Source organism: Lissotriton helveticus, chromosome 10 (genome assembly GCF_964261635.1).
Source record: "Lissotriton helveticus chromosome 10, aLisHel1.1, whole genome shotgun sequence".
Lineage (NCBI taxonomy): Eukaryota > Metazoa > Chordata > Amphibia > Caudata > Salamandridae > Lissotriton > Lissotriton helveticus.
Genome location: NC_136071.1, coordinates 496,929,507 through 496,947,071, shown reverse-complemented (window position 1 = coordinate 496,947,071; position 17,565 = coordinate 496,929,507).

The window sequence follows — 17,565 nt, the reverse complement described above, 5'->3', positions numbered from 1 at the left end:
GTCCACATGAAATTCTGATGGGAAGAGTAATGAGACAAGCATTTGTGCCAGTTGATAAACTATTGACTATTAATGATGATATAATACTGGATTACTGCAAAAACCTGTCTGATGTGGTAACTTCTGTGTTCCATCAGGTGGGAACTGAGGCAAGTAAATGGAACCATAAAGAACAGAATTGCAAAAATGTGCTTTGCCACTTGTTCTGATGACTCTAAGGAGCATACCTGATAAAAAGACAGGATTGAGTCCACATGAAATTCTGATGGGAAGAGTAATGAGACAAGCATTTGTGCCAGTTGATAAACTATTGACTATTAATGATGATATAATACTGGATTACTGCAAAAACCTGTCTGATGTGGTAACTTCTGTGTTCCATCAGGTGGGAACTGAGGCAAACTCGAAAGAGAAACATCCAGCTCATGATCTAGTCCCTGGAGATTGGGTTCGCATAAAGGTACACAGGAGAAGAAACTGCCTAGTTCCTCGTTGACAGAAGCCCAGACAAGTCATTCTGGTTAGTAAGACTGCAGTTAAATGTGCTGGTGTAAAGAGATGGGTACATGCCAGCCATACCATCCGTATGCCTGAGCCTGAAAAGATTTGGTAAGGTCTGATACCAGTGTGGACACTGACCAAAGTGAAGACAAAACTGGTAGTGAGATAAGTACTGAAGGACAGTCTGAAAGCTCTGAAAGCAGGAACAGAAATCTTGAAACTGGTGAAAAGGAAATAACTCACGATAAGGATGAGCTTCCAAGTACGAGCTATGGAGAGGTTCCTAACAGAGTGAAAGAACTGACCAAAGAGAAAACAGATTCAGTAAAGAAAACAGACATTATAAAGTTCACCATAAAAGAAACTGATGAGAAATCTGAAACTGAGTCTGATGACAGTGAGGATGAAACTCAATTGAGGAGAAGCTCAAGAAAGAGAGCTTGGAGAGTGGAACGTAACACTGTCGGACCTGAAACCAAGAAACCACGTAAAGGAGATAATTGGCCTAAGGAAAATGACGGTCTGAGATTCAAACTGGTTAATAAAGCAAAAATCCAAGAAGATCAAATAAATGAAATAACCAGTCAAAAGGAGTTGTTGGGAGAAAAGATAGAAATTGTGCAAAGGCCAAAAAGAGTAAGAAGACCAAATCAAAAATACAAGTCACCTGAATGGTCATGCATCGCTTTGCCTCCAATAAGGGAAGTAAATAGCAGTCAAGGAAATTTGAATTATCAAAGTGGAAAAAACGAAAGTGAGCAAACTGAAACTCAAAAGAGGGAAAAAGGAGTACCTAAACTGGGAAACCAAAGAGAGGGAAAAGTGAAGGAACAAGATTGTTGAATTTATTGGTGGTAAGGATACTAACAAGTGCGAAAGAGATTTGAAAGAGAAAATATAAAGACAGAAAAGATTGTGGAAAGCGCTGTGTAAAAAAAAATGGCTATTAATGATGTAACAAGATCAAAATGTACTATTTTTAGAAAATGGTGTAGAATGTGGTTAATATGTACAGGGCTATTGATGTTGGTATGGTTGTTATTAGCTATTATTATTCCTTTAAAGCCAAATTTTGAAAAGGCAAATGAGAGTATGAAAGAAAAGGCCTATGAGTCAAAGGGTGAAATAATGCATGTGTATAGACCTGAGGTACATTAAGATAATTTGATTAGTGATTACTCCAAGTATATATTTTCGAAGTTATTATCTGAATATGTGAGAACAATGGATGCTAGTGATTGCTACGTCTGTGTGAAATTACCAGCATCTGTATCAGAGAGTGTGACGTACCACCACCTTCCATTAACATATGGGGTTACATGTAGTGTGTTAGCTAGTTTGTTTTACAGAACAGGTAAATTAGAGTATTATTATTCCAATTCTGATGATGTTTTGCAAAATTGAAAATTGTGGCTGAATTGAACCAAATCAAACCTGCATAAGGTTTTTGAGAATATTATTTGGAAACACAAGAACTGACCCATGACTATGCGTTCAAACATAATTTGACTTGTAAAATGAGAAATGAGGAGAACGCCTTTTTGGATATGGTAGAGGAAAGAAGGAATCAATACAAGAGGAAGGAAAAAGCAAAGAAATCTAAATCTACAATGTGGACATTTGAGGATGATAATATAGAGGGACATAATGTGAATGTGGCTATAAATATAGATACACCATTATTAGGGAAATTATGTATTCGAAGAGACAACACGGTGTATGATAATGTGAAGTCAATGTGAAATACATATATTATAAAAGGGGGATGGGGATTTAAAGGAGGTGATGATCCAGTTTTCCCTGGCATATATTTCTTATGTGGGAACAAAGCTTATTATAGATTGCCTGATCATTGGTGTGGGTCCTGTTATGTAGGTCTGGTTTTTCCTAAAATTTCCATGTACATAGAGGAACTAATGGAATTCATGAGATAGGTAAACCTTTAAGTCGTAGGAGAGGGGAAAGTGTAATAGAGATAATAGGTGATGTTTTTGGAGCATTGATACCAGCAGTCAGTACATCTTTTAATGTAAACAGAATTCGGAAATTGTCAACGATAGTAGATCGTTTGTCAACAGATACTGCAGGGGGATTTTTAATGGTAAACACTGAAATGGTGTCTATGAGGGCTATGGTGATGCAAAATCGACTTGCTCTTGATATAATTTTGGCAAAAGAGGGAGCAGTCTGTGGAATTTTGAAGGTATGGCACTGTTGTACCTACATTCCTGATGAAAGTCAAAACATTGAAAGATATATTACAAATCCTACAGAATTGCATAAAGAAATTATATCACTGGAGGTTCATGGTGTTCTTGAGAAACTTGGTAGAAGTTTTTCAGCCGTTAAGAAATGGTTTTATGAAATAGGTAGATCCATAATAGGGAAAATATTAGTTCCAGTAACACTTATAATAGTGATATTTTTAGTCTTAAGATTAGGTTGTAAACTTAGAAAAAGAAGAAACCTTAAAAAGTCTATAAAAAAGGAATTTGTAGAGAGGCAAGAAAGAGAACGTGAAAAGGGGGACATTGAAATGGAAGAGTTTAAGGAGAAACCTTTTCAAGACAGAAAGAAAATAGAAGATACTAGAGTGGATCTCGTACTAATTAAAAAGAATTTGAAACATGTTTTGAAAATTTGATGAAAGTTTTGGGTGTTATTTGGTGATAAATCACCAAAGGGGGGAGTTGATGGAGCGAGGGTGAAAACAAAAACTTGTGTATACTACTTGTTAAGTTGGCTTCCCATAACTGTAATAAGTATTAATCGTGTGGTTTTAAAATTAACCAACATAGAATAGAAAGCACACACACAAATACACGTGGGATACTAATATGCTTCTGTTGCAAACTTAATCCATTAATTATGTGGAGTTGTCTTTCTAATATAGTGCGGAAATGCTATAATCTAATGAAAGGCTCTGCATGAAGGCATTTTAATGTATTATTGTGGCAGAAATAATGGAGAATAGTAAGAAAACAATGCATATTTGTTGCTTAAAAGGCTAGGTAACCGCTAACAAGGTAAACATAGAATGGGGGGAGGTAAACAGAAGGGCTATACTTCGAAATCTAACGTTTAATTGTGTTTGTTTCTATAATAGTTCCCGTTATGGCCCATGCGGCCTAAATAAAAATGGAGGGTTTGCGAGACTCCGAGATAATGACTTTCTTACGCATGCGCGACTATGACCAGAGATGTGCAAGCAGTCTGTGCCTGTACAGCGTGGGTCAAGGTCAGCATGGCCTGAAGAACAGAATGGTGCCAAGTTTGGGATGTCCGAGTCATGAGCCTGGGAAAGTTGGGTGAAGTGACAAGTTAAAGGACACAAGTGAAAAAAATGTAATAACAAACAATCTGAACTTTATTATGGTTAGAACTATGAATTGGCGGAAATATGGACAATGAGGAGATGAGGTGATCCTCATCCACCCCTTGAATGGACCAATAAGAATTGAGCGTGGACCCTAAAAGTTTCAAATTTTAGAAAGATAGTTAGGGAAAAAGGGTATAAAAGAGGTCGTTTGGAGGAAAGAAAGGAGCGTGCTTTTGAATTTATTTTTCGCACCACAACATGCTGTCGGACTGATTTATTTTTCCATGGTGCAAAGACTTTGAAATTTTCTTGACTTTAACTTTTGATGGGGACGAAGTTCTGATGGGAGGTGAACATCGAGAAAAAATAGAGAGGCTGTATTTGGGAACCATTCTACGCTAACTATAATTTCCATTGCCGATATCATAGATAATATGTCTTTGACTTATATTTTCTGAACTATTCTGCTAATAAATGTAAACTGTTTGAATTTAATCTTCTTTTTCTTTAGGTGAATTTAAAATGTTTAATGGTGTTCGAATTAAGGTTAAATAAAATAAGGTCATGCTAGGAGGTAACATTTTTAAATAAAAATTAATGGAGAATTACGCTGGTCTTGTTGTCCATTAGTTAACTTTTACTAGCTGATCCATTGACCAAACAGTGGGGTGTTTTAATGTTTCTTAAGAGTAAAACCATGGTAAGATCTAATAAACTGCAGATGTATATAGTGTATAAAATTTAGATTAAATAGATAAAATAAGACACTTGTCTAATCCAGCAGCTCATCCTCTGGTTTTCACTGATCTTGGGAGCAGGGTGATTTGTGTGAATGAATGACTCGGGGTGTCATGGGCCCCACTGATGAGTAAAGTGTGATAGCTCCTAAGATATATAGTGATGGTTTGGAGGTTTCGTTTGGAGCAGCGCTGGATCACATTCATGGCTGTCACAGTCCCACTCACCTGAAACCCAGGTTTCATGGGAACAGAGATAGTCCATTCTCTCACCTCCAGGCTAACCCTACACACCAAATTAGCAATAAGTGAGAGCGATTAGCCTTAAGGGTAAAGGGGTAAGAAGTTAGTAAAAGAAAGGAACATTCTTGGATATGTGGCGATTATCGGTGTGTTACTTGTACAATCCCTTCATGTAATGACACCAACTCAGATTCCAGTCAGAACATCCAATAGCCGCATGCCCATTCAACAAAAGAAACATACAACGGGGTTAAGACTTATAATAACACATAAGGTTCCTAGACCAGGGGCAGCTGCTCCGGAGTGGCAGAGGAGGGTCTCCCCACTGGCTCAGAGCCAGCCCCTGAAAAATTAAACAATATGCTTTTGTCATTCTTTTTTCAGTTGCTAGCTGACCCAGCGTGCAGTAGTGAGGTACGGGCCCAGGGCCATGGGATGGGGGAGGAGTGATTGTGCACTTCTAAGTGTGCCTGTGTGTTTGGCCAGTCATCTCAGTCGGACCAAACACATATGTGCATGTAGATTTCTCTAACCCGGCTGTATTGAACAGTCGGGCTGGAGAAACAGCACAGACTCCCTGTCCTGAGCATAGTGTCTTTTCAGCCCGCTCAGGCCAATCCCTGCGTTACTCTCATAGTATGAGAGTAGCGCGGGGATTGCACAGGGAGTCTGTGACGTAGTCCCAGTGTCTACTGGGACCAGGAAGGAAGCGCCGTGCTGCAGGTAAATGTAATTTTAATTTTTGTTTTTTTACTATTATGAATAAACTCCCTCCCCCTGTTCTCTCCCTTCCATACCCTGCATCACTAATAATTGTCAAAAATCCGGGAGAGGAGGAAAAACGCCTAAGGGGTCAAATTACTCACCCGGAGGAGGTACATAAGGGGAACAGATCGTACATGAAGCACAAGTCTTAACAACAGCGGCCATCTTGGAATCAGGCAAGTAACGCAAGACTAGACAAAATCTCAGTGGCCATCTTTGAGTCAGGCACAACAATGGATTCCTATGGAGAAAGCCGTCTTAAGGCCAGGTAACAGTAATACACATTAAAACAAGCATATTTGACAAACAATAAAAAAGTGAACATATCTAAAAAACTGGATGTTCCCTAAAAATAAGGAAAATTTAGATAAACGTATACAAGTTTATAGATGCATTTATTTAGAATATTTTGAAAGAGGGTGAAAGTGCAACGGCAAACACAGAAATGGATGATATATACATTCAAGATAATGAGAATATTTCCAGCATAATTTTTCATTGACCTTTAACGTTTGACATAACAGATCAACGAACTTGCTCAGAGATGGGATGGAGATTTCAACTCTTCCTGAAAGCAACATGCAAAGGATACACTTATGATCAAGTTAAGGACTTATTATTTAACTTGGTAGGTGTTGAAGCTGTAGATCTAATTGTAATATTCCCGGATGCAGACAAGAACATGTATAAATGACTTCTGAAATGTCTAAATGAAAAATTTGATCCGCAAAGAAATTTACATTTTGAAAAGTATAATTTTAAAATGGCCTCTCAAAAAGAGGATGAAACTATTGACGAATATGTGACGAAATTAAGAAAGTTAGTAATGTTTTGTGAATGTAACACATTTAACAACAAAGAAACAGTTAGATTGAGAATCATTCATGGATGCAATTCACCAGAGCTCAGAAAAAAACGACTGGAAAAACTTATGATTTACAGACAATTCTTCAAATGGCTCGAACTGAAGTGCAGTCTAAGAAACTTGCTATTAATATGGAACAAGGTAGAATAAAAAGCAATTGGACAAGTCAGACAAATGGTTAAAAAGGACAGCAACGCTGATAAAATACATTTCGCACAGAGAGACAAAAGGATATGTACCAGATGTGGATTATAATTTCCACGCTCAAACACAGGTCCAGTATTAGGACAGCAGTGTAAAGAATGTGGAGAATTAAACCATTTTGCAAGTGTTTGCAAGTTAAAGCAGGGAAATAGCGAGAAGACATGGAAAACGCAACCAAGAGGAAACATTAAACATATTAGACAAATGGAGAGTTCTAAACATGATTATTTGGAACATTTTGAACAGTCAGAACCATTGTACATGAGGACTACCATGTCACTGGATGTGGCTTCTGCTTTGCTCAGGTTTATTATCGCTATCACTGTAGGACAGTGGCAATGCTCTGCTAAGCACAGAGGCACGAGGGAGGAATGTGCTATGATATAGTTTCTGTCAAAGGACAGAATTTGACACTTGTCAACATAACTCACATTGTTTTTAGAGTACTGGACCAGCTTTCAAAGTCAACTGAGGCACAGGGAAATAAATCGATCTTAAAACACTGGTGCAGTCTTTTCCCTGATCTCAGAAGTGAACAACTTTGTATTTTCAATTTTGTAATGAACTGTACATATTACAACACATGAACATTGCAATTTACATAGCACAGTAGGTGCCTGAGGACAGTCCACATACACGTTCCCGCTCCTTTCGGTGTCCCTCCCCAGTTGGGCATCCAACACCTACGCCCCTGTTGTCCTGGAGCTGCTCTGTGTCTTCTATGTGCTCTCCTATGTAAAAGAAATTACATTTCATGTGTTCCTCATAGCTTGTTGAATAATCATTTCGAATCAATAATGCATCCTAGGACCAGTTTTACCGCAGTTAGGGCTATTCAGCTAGGTATAGATTGGTTCCAGTGGCGCAGTGAGTCCGGAACCCTCGTCTGGACATACACAGCACACTTATTTGTCAAATACAAAAACAACAAAGTGATGGATGGAATGCTTGAACTAATCCCAGCCGTTGGCAATCGCTCGGACAGAACCTAATTCATTGTTTTTCACCCTCCACGCTACCTCAGTTTGGATCCAGCAATATGCAAACCAGTCTTGACCCTACTCATCATGAGAACAGTCCAGCCTGAACTACCAGGCCCAGTCCTCCCTGAACCAGAACACAAGCGACCTATGACCGGATTCTCCTTATTTAGGGCTCTTCAGCTAGGTAAGGCTTGGTTCCAGTGGCATGGTGAGCCTGGACCCATGTTTGAACATACCAGTTGCACGTAGGCATCAAACGCAAAAACAACATGGTGAAGGATAGAATGCTTGAATTGATCTCAGCCACTGGCTGTCACTCAGGCCGCATCCCAATCTATCGTTTTTCGCTCACCATGACACCTCAGTTTTGACCCATCCATATGCAAATCAGTGTTGACCCTGCTCCTCATGGGAACAGTCCAGTCCGACCTGCCAGGCCAGATCCTCCCTACTTGTGTTCTGGTTCAGGGGGTACCTGGCTTGATAGTTCGAGCTGGACGGTTCCCATTGGGTCAGGATGAAGACTGATTTGCATGTAGGTGGGTCCGAAATGAGATTGCATGGTATGGAAAATAACAGTGGTCTGGGATGCGGCCCGAGTAATTACCAGTGGCTGAGATTAATTCAAGCATTACATCCATCACTTTTTGTATACTTTGATGTGTCGCCTTAAGTGGGACTGTTATGCCCAGACCTGGGTCCCGTGCACACTGCATCACTGGAAACAAGTTGTACCCAGCTGATGAGCCTATGACTAGGATGAAACTGGACCTGAGTTACTTGTGTTATGGTTCAGAGAGGACCTGGCTTTTCAGTTCAGGCTGGACTGTTCCTATTGGGGCAGAGTCAAGACTCATTTGCATATTTCTGGGTCCAAACTGAGGTGGCATGGTGTGCAAAGTAATGATGGATTGGGATGCAGCCGTAGTAATTTCCAGTGGCTTAGATTAATTCAAGCATTTCATCCATAACTTTTCCTATACTTTTATTACTCTCGCTTCAGTACAGGCTCAAGCGTCTTTTATCAGTCCGTCAATTCAACCATAGCAACTTTAGAACTTGATAAAGGGTTCTCACCTTTAATATTGTTTCATACTCGTTTGCTCACTTGCGTCACTCACAAAAGCCCCCGTGTTCCTCCTCACTGGGTGTAAACATTTGTACTTTTATAAGAGCAAAACACTCACCACCTGGCCCCGACATTCACAGAAGCTCTGGTTACTCTGTTCCAAAGCGCACAGCGCCATCTAATGGGAAGAAATAACACTAACTAAATTACAAATATATAGGAATAATAGCTAGAGAAAAATCATATCATCCATATAAACTATTTTACACTTGAATATCCATTCGTCCTACATCAAATTATGAGTCTAAATCAATCTAGAGTCAACTCCCCCCCCAGCTTTTTGATGGTCCCAAGAAGGAAACCAATAAATAAATAGTAGCAGAGTGTCAATTCGGAGCGATGACACAGATGAATTGATCAGGGCCTTATTTATAGTCCAATGTTCCAGTACCTAAAACCCAAGAAAGACTATGGGCTGCCAACAATACCATAACAATGGCTAAGGTGGTTGAGGAATCTGAAAAAAATGCATGAAAGAAATGCAGCGGATAGAAATAAGGAATGCTGAAGCGGTAACTGCAATAGATGACACACCATATCAAATTGATTCAAGTGCAAGGGCTACGTGAAGATCTTGCCACAGGTGTGGAAGCAAATGACACTCAGGAGGCTTTAAGAACTGCCTTACTATAGATAAAGAGTGTTGTAACTTTGAAAGGGAGGGACATTTGGAAAGCTATGTAGGGCTACCGGAAGGGGTCAGATCTCCTTAGTTGGTGAGGCAAATGATGATCCCAATCTTAAAGTCTTAAGTGTTGAGAATATGCACACCGATGACCTTGACGATGAATTGAAAAGCAAGGTTCGTCCCAAAGCTAACTTAAGTGTCAAGGGCAAAGATGTCTAATTGAAGGTGGAATCTAGATCTCTACATACTTTAATACATAACCAATTGTTTGAAGTCACATTGCCCGGAGAATCACTGAAACCAAAGAATGTGAATTTAAAGGGTTATTAATAGACAATTCGGGGATTTTTACCCAATCTCCACGCAATGCAGTTTCAATCAAATCTTCTGATTCCATTGGTGGACTTGCTGGGACGATCAAAAAGCAGGGAGGGGGGGGGGTTGACTCTAGATTAATTTAGACTCATAATTTGATGTAAAACGAATGGATATTCAAGTGTAAAATAGTTTATATGGATGATATGATTTTTCTCTTGCTATTATTCCTATATATTCCTATATATTTGTTGTGTTCTTCCAAGATGTTATATTGGGTTTGGGAAAAACTGTTGCTGAGCACAATTGCAACACTGCATGAAGTTTTGAGTAGAAAATCTGCTGATGTGGGTTTAGCACTCTTCACCGGCATCAACAAGCCCCTACTCCCAAACTCCAGACAAAACAGAACACCGCCGCCAGACTAGTCCTCGGTATCCCTCGACACAAACACATCAGCCAACACCTACAAAGTCTCCACTGCTCCCCGTGGAGAAAAGAGTCACTTTCAAAATCCTCACTCACGCCTACAAATGCCTACACAACAACGGACCCAAATACCTCAATGACAGAATTAACTTCCACGTACCCAAAAGAAACCTCTGATCTTCCAACCTCGCAAGGGACGAAACCCCGTGTATCCACAGAGCCAGAGCAGGTGGAAGATCCTTCTCTCACATTACAGCCAAGACCTGGAACGAGCTACCGGAAGACATCAGACGCGCCCCCTCCCTGAACACCTTCAGGAAGACCCTCAAGACCTGGCTCTTTGGCTAAACAGATCTGCGGACCACCCCCCACCCCACCCCCTCAGTGCATTGAGACCCTCACAGGTGAGTAGTGTACTTATAATTCCCTGATTGATTGATTGAGCTTGTCATAAAGAAAAATGAGGTTCCTTGTACAGGTAGAAGAGCATTTGGGGTACCTTATTTCAGATGAGGGAGTAAACCCCAAATTAAATTTAGTTAGTGCAGTTGTAAATGCAGCTGCACCGACCAACAGAGACAAGCTTGAATTTATCATGGGATTGGTGGTGTACTATTCCAAGTTTGTACAGGATTATACCCATAAATCAAAAGCTTTGAGAATTTTGTTGAAAAAATGGAAGACATTTATTTGGGGAGAGGCTCAACAGGTAGTGTTTCAGGATGCAGAGAACAGTATTGCTAATGCTCTGGTCTTGGTTCCATGTAAGGTAGGGTTAAAAACTATTCTCACATTCAATGAAAGTTCTGTAGGCATTTGAGCAGTACTGTCACAAGTTCATGGCAGATTCGAGAGAACAGTGGGATTTTCTCACTCTTTTTTTAAATCAGAGAAAAAATATGTATTAAATCGGAAGCCCTTTATTCGGCGTGGGCTAACTGCTATTTCCATACATACATTTAGGGAAGTTGGGTAATCTTTTAAATGGACCATAAAGCATTACTTAGAGTTTTAGAGCCAGCAGGTGCAAAAGACTGTTCAGGGCGATTGTCGCGTCTAGCAGTGAGGATGCAGAATTTGACTGTTTAGTGGAAAATGACCCAGGTTGTTGAAACATAGACACAGATTGGTTGTTGAGGTTGCCGGATGAGGTGGCCCATGAGGATGAGTTGGAGACTGAAGAAGTTAAGGTGAATGTGAAAGACAGGGGGGGGTTTCTCTGTTATGGCGGAGAGGCATCGCCCAGCCCCCGGCTGAAAGCCAGCAGAGGCAACCAACACAAATAAAATGATTATTAAACATTTTTACTATCATTTTATTTGTTGTCCTACAGGCTGCGAGCTGAGGGAGGGGCGGGCCATTCATTCATCCTGACGCTGCAGCTGCAGCACCAGAGAGGAGGATGAGTGGTGGACACTGCCAAGTGTGCATGGAGGTTTGGCCGGCTCTCTGGGGCTGGCCCAACTGTCATGCACACTTAGGGGCCCATTAGGATGTCGGGCGGATTGCCCCCGCCAGGCTGGCGGTAGCCACCGCCGGCCTGGCGGGGGCAATCCGCCCGACATCCTCACCAGAATTCCCCCCGCCATATTAGAATGGCAGGGGGGACCGCGGCGGACGGAAAGACCGTCCGCCGCTTTTCCGCCCCGGTCGCAAGGCGACCGGAGTGGAAAAGGGTTTCTATGGTGGCGGTGTCTGTCAGACACCGCCTGCCATATTAGGATTCCTTATTACTAATGCCTTTCCGTGGCGGCAATGCCGCCACGGAAAGGCATGCGGTCTTCACTCTGGGGGCCCCCTGCGGTCCCCCAGAGTGAAGAAGGGGTGGGGGTTGCACACGGGGGGGGGGTACCTGTGGTACCCCCCTTCATTTGCATAAACAAAGCGCCAGGCACCGCGCGGTGCCTGCCGCTTTGTGTATGCAAATGCATTTATGCATTAATAGCATTGTGGCGGGCGGTGCAGAGAGCACCGCCCACCACAATGCTATTAATGCAGGATGTGCCCGCCACTGTGGCGGGCACATCCTAATACCCCTCCACGGGATCCCCGCCCTAATGGCGGGCGATCCCGAATTCCGACAGGATGGCAGGTGGACAAAGTCCGCCCGTCATCCTAATGAGCCCCATAGCCTTTGTCCACCTAAGTGTGTTGTACAGCTGGGTGGAGAAACCAACACAGGCTCCTAGTCCATGTCTGAGCACCAAACCGAGCATTCCCAGCATCTGAGCAGTGCTGGGTTTGGGAACTGGCAGCCTACTCAGTGTGCAGCAGGCTCCTGACAAAGACGCGAGGATCAGGAGCCTGGCAGCCATCAGAGCAGCTAAGTGTAATTTTTTATATTTATAATTGTTTTTTCTTTCGTTTGTATTTCCCCCTCCCCCACCCATTCACAATATAAGTGACCGGTACTAGTGAAAGATCTCACTAAGGGTTTAGGACGCGCAGTTTCTAAAGAAGATTATATTGTAGTTATTGGTGATAATAGCAAATTGAAAGCTGTGGTTGCACTCATCAAGGGTGGGAGAGAATGTGTGCTTCCGGAAGCAGTTCCCCATTCTACAGGTTAGTGGATGAACTGTCATTGAATGAGGAGAATGTCATTATGAGAAATGACAAATTTGTATCGCCCTTTGGAGTAAGAAATAAGCTGGTCAGGTTATTGCATGAGGGACACTGTTGCAGGCGATGACGCTCGAGAGGTTGAAACAGATTTTGATGGACGGCGATGGACAGATAGGTGAAGGACTGGGTGTGTGCATGTAGTGGATGTAGGAGTTCAGAGAAGCGTTTTGAGGTGAGTTTAGGAACCTTGGGTGATGCTCAACAAATGGCAGAAGATGATTTCGTCTGGGAGAAAGTATTTTTGGATTGTATTGGTCCCATTGCGTTTTTGCCAGCCAAGAATGATTTTCTGCTGTCGAAGTGGAAGCCAAATCGAAGTGGATTGAGGTAGTTTTTATGAGGAACATAACCACACAGTCCAACTTAGAAGCCATGGCTGGGATTTTCTGGAGGAAGGGTATTTTGTCTCTCTTAGTTACTGAGACAGGCTAGTTGCCATTTTAATTGATATGGGGCAGGTCGCCAGCTACCAACTTGGTTTCTTCATTGATGAGTGATTTGAACTCACCTGCAACAAGCCACAGCAGTGGAAATTATCAAAGCACCCATCTGATAAACGCTGGTGATTGGGTAAAAGTCAAACCCAGAGGCACAGGCCACAGCTTGTCTACATTTAGGGGCCTATGTGAGGTAAGAAAACTTGGAGGATATTGAGTGAAGTTGGAAAATGGACAAACATAGAATCTGTAAAGGGTGGCTTTATTTTAAAAAATGGTGCTAGTGGTTATGGGATGAAAGAGGATGATGATGGTTAAAGTGGTTGACTTCTAATGAACTTTACTGACTTTCAAGCTAATGATACGGTGGTGGGAAGACAAAGTGCCAATTTGTGGCAGCACTGCGGAAAGAACTGAAGGAGTTTCCAGTTTCTTGCTTGAAGCAGGCCAACAGGGGATTTACCTGCTGGAAGATGAGCGTTGAGACCACACCAGCTACCAGTGTAGATTGGAGGGTTCTGTGAGTGGGTAGGTCTCTTCCTCACTTTTACTCTACAGATATGTTTGTGTTGTTGGATTTCTGGTTGGTGTGTCTGTCACATCTTTTGTGGTTGTATGCCTTCTATCTGGTCGGTCTCGTTTTATCACTGTCTTCATTCCCTTCTTTGGGCAGTCCCAAAGTCAACTTTTTATTTTTTGTTTAAAGGGAAGGAGATGTGTAGTAATCTCCTTTACTGGCATGAAATTCCTTCCTACCGAATTCTAGCTATGTAATGGAATCTTATATATATATATATCATGAACTAGTTCTTGTGCTGTTTATCTTAGAGCTGCTCTGTTGAGTTGCTGATGTGGTACGTGGCCAAAGGCGTCAGAGGGTTGTTGCCGATTAAAGTTTAGCTTCAGTCAAGATTTGATCAACTTCGTGAGTTCTTCACAACAGTTCATTCTCAAAATTGAGCAATGTTTGTCGGGTGCAGCAGGTGAAAATGGCCCATCAAAGACCTTATCAGAACCTACTGATGGTATACTACATTCTTCACTTCGACTACTCTGGATGTCGACCGGGGACAAATCTCCTCCTGGTGAGTGGAAAACGACACTAAATGGCAGGAAGCTACAAATGAGAAAAATTTGTTTTGTTGGCAGTAAGTGGAAAGGGACCACCAGTCACATCGCCATACGTCTACTTGGCACTTTGTCTTTCATATTGTCATTTCTCTTCCTTGGGGACAGAACAGCACGGTTTGTCTTCATGCGGCCCCAAGAGAGTTCAAATGGCCACCAGCCACCAGGGATTTTAATGAGCCCAATATTTTTTATTTGGATGGATATGGGAGAGAGCCTTTGAACCTGGACCTCATTCCCACCTTCCAGAGGCCATAGATGTATAATTTCGACAAAAACCTTTGCTTCAGGTTACCTTCAGTAAAATGTGTCCCTAATATGATCCCTGGTGTGGTAAGTTGGTGACTTTGGTAAGTGAAATGTAGTTTTGTACTTAATTTCATTTTGTGGTAGATACTGTTCATGATAGCGAAAATTGAAGATTTTGGGGCTGATTTATAAGTTGGCGGAAAAGGTATTCTTGTGCAACAGCGACAGAGAACCCTTTCCACCAACCTGAAGTCTGCCCGCCTCATTTAGAGTCCAGCAGATCTTTGGTGTGTAGACAGCGGCAAATACTGTGACTCCACCACCTACACACACCTCTGATGGTCCGATAGGGTAAGGGCCATCAGAGGTTTGCCATATGTCCGTCCACCTGATTTAGAGTGGCCCGACACATGGCCAGTTTTCAATGCCTGTCACCATCATGAAATACATAGAGGTAAGGGGCAATGAACACTTTTAAATGAACCCCCTCGCCATGGAGCATTTTCTTATTTTCAAAAAGAAAATTCCGCTTTGGGATTTTCTTTTTGAAAATAAACAAAAAGTTGTAAGTTTGACAGACGGCTCCTCATATTGATAGAGCTGTCCTTCAAACTTACAATGCATTTCCAGGAACAGCCATCGTGGTGGTTCCTGAAAATGCAAGAGATGTCCACAGACGCAGCAGACATCTCTAAATATGGTGGGCGGAGTAGCCTTGCCACAGCCGGAGTAAAGTACTCCGGCATGGCAGCAGGAATTATTCCATTCACCAACATTTAAATCATCCCCTATGTTTTGTCGAGGTGCACGGTGCAAAGTCTTTTGTTAGTGTGTTTCAAGAAAAGTCTGCTGATGTGAAATTCGTTTTGTTAAGGTTTTATTTGATCAACAAAATAAAACTTGTCAATTTTTTAAGCAGGTCTCTGTAGCTTTCCACCTTAGCATGTCCGTTGCTGAGATGGCCAGAAAGCTGATCGAGCGCACCTCTTGCGTGTAGCCTGACATGGACCCTGCATGAGAAGTAGCGGTTCCTGCGGAAGATTCAGGGGGGAATTGCCTTTCCTCACTGAATCTTTCGAAAACAAATCCACCTCAAGTGCACATGAAGCGGCTCACCTTCCACTGGCATCTCTAACAGGTCTTCTCCATGGAAAAGGCACTATGGTGCCGAAAGAACAGTGAGTAGATCAGCAGCCTGAAAGCATATGCTTGTAATTCTTACCCACAGATGTAGATAAAGGCTACCTTACCTCAATTATGCTCTAGCCTATCCTGCCACATTCTACTGGTGCAAGCAGATGCACAATAAAAACCGACTATTTTTTGCCAGTACATTTTTCCAGCTCTCCCTGGATGATCTTTTCCTGGAAGCCATTGTTCAGCACAGCAGCAAACACTTTTTGAGGGGTTACATTGCATTGCTAGGACCCCATTACATTTGTACTCAGCGTAGCAAGGGGGCGGGGGGGCGGCCGGCCCAGGGCAGCATGAGTGTTGAAGGCTTTAGTGACTACATTCCTCCTGTATCTAAAAACAGTTGGGGCCACATGTACGACCCTCAGTGTTTGCGACTTACAATTTGCAGAGTGGGAGTCGCAAACACTGATGTACAACCGTGTCTGAGACACTGTTTGCGATTCCCAAATAGGTTGCAAAGGACCTGCCTCATTAATATTCATGAGACAGGTCGCATTTTGAAAACCCATAGGAAATGGCCAGCACTCACACGAATGGTGACCTGTGGAGTTCAGCAGACCGCCATGACTGTGACTGCTTTTTCAATGAAGCATTAAAAAAAATGCAACCCATTTTCCTTAAAGGAAAACAGGTTGCATTTAAAAATGAATCGTTTCTGTTTAATTTTTTAGGAACAGGCAGTGGTCCATGGAGCCACTCCCTGTTCTTAAAGCACATTTTCACTGCCAAACAAAAAGGGAAAGGGACCCCCTAGGGACACCGTCCCGTTTCTGGCTGGCTTACCACCAATTTGAAATTAATGGTAAAAGCAATTGTTTTGCAACCACATTTGCTATCTCAAAACAATCTTACATGCCCCTGTGACTCACTATTAGGAAGAGAGGCCCTTGGCATGCCCCTTCCTAAAATAGCATGTCGCAAAACCTATTTTGCGAGTTTGTAACAGGTTACCGCCTTGCAAAATAAGTTTGGTACATGTATGTATACACAAATATCCCCTGTTTAAAACTGAATTCTGTCTTCTTTTCAGAAATGTATAGTTTTCTGGGTTTACTTGTAGGTTTTGTACCTTTTTACCCAACTAAATGCAGGCAGGTAAAACAGGCAGGTAAAATACACAAGCATTTAACATATTGGCCACCTCTTAAAAACTGCAAAAATCTAATTGAAAAAGTATTTAATTTTATTATTGTGCTGGAAGTTGAGAAGAGGGTGCTTGGAACAATGGAAAACTACACCATTTTTTCCACAGCAATTCCCAAATGAAAAAGCATTTACATATTTTAGCCAATTTCTTGGACTCTTTCAAGATAACTCACAAACTCTGTACTTTTTTAGTCCCCAACATGTTGAAGAAAAATGATACAATTTACCACCTGTAAACAATGCTACTTTTTAGTTGCAAAGAGCAGTTTTGTTACAAATGTGGCAAATGCCTTTAAACATAATTTCAAGACTGCCTAACATATATCAATCAGAACATTTGTATAGCGCACTACTCACCCGGAGGGTCTCAAGGCGCTGGGGGGGGGGGGGGGGGGGGGGGGGGTCCGCTACTGCTCGAACAGCCAGGTCTTGAGCTGCTTCCTGAAGGCGAGGTGGTCCTGGGTCAGGCGGAGGTGGGTCGGGAGGGAGTTCCAAGTCTTGGCGGCCAGGTAGGAGAAGGCCCTTCCTCCTGTGGTGGCTCTTCGGATGCGGGGGACGGCGGCGAGGGCGTGGCTGGTCGATCGAAGCTGGCGCGTGGGAGCGTAGAAGTTGAGGCGGCTGTTGAGGTATCCTGGTCCTTGGTTGTGTAGGGCTTTGTGTGCGTG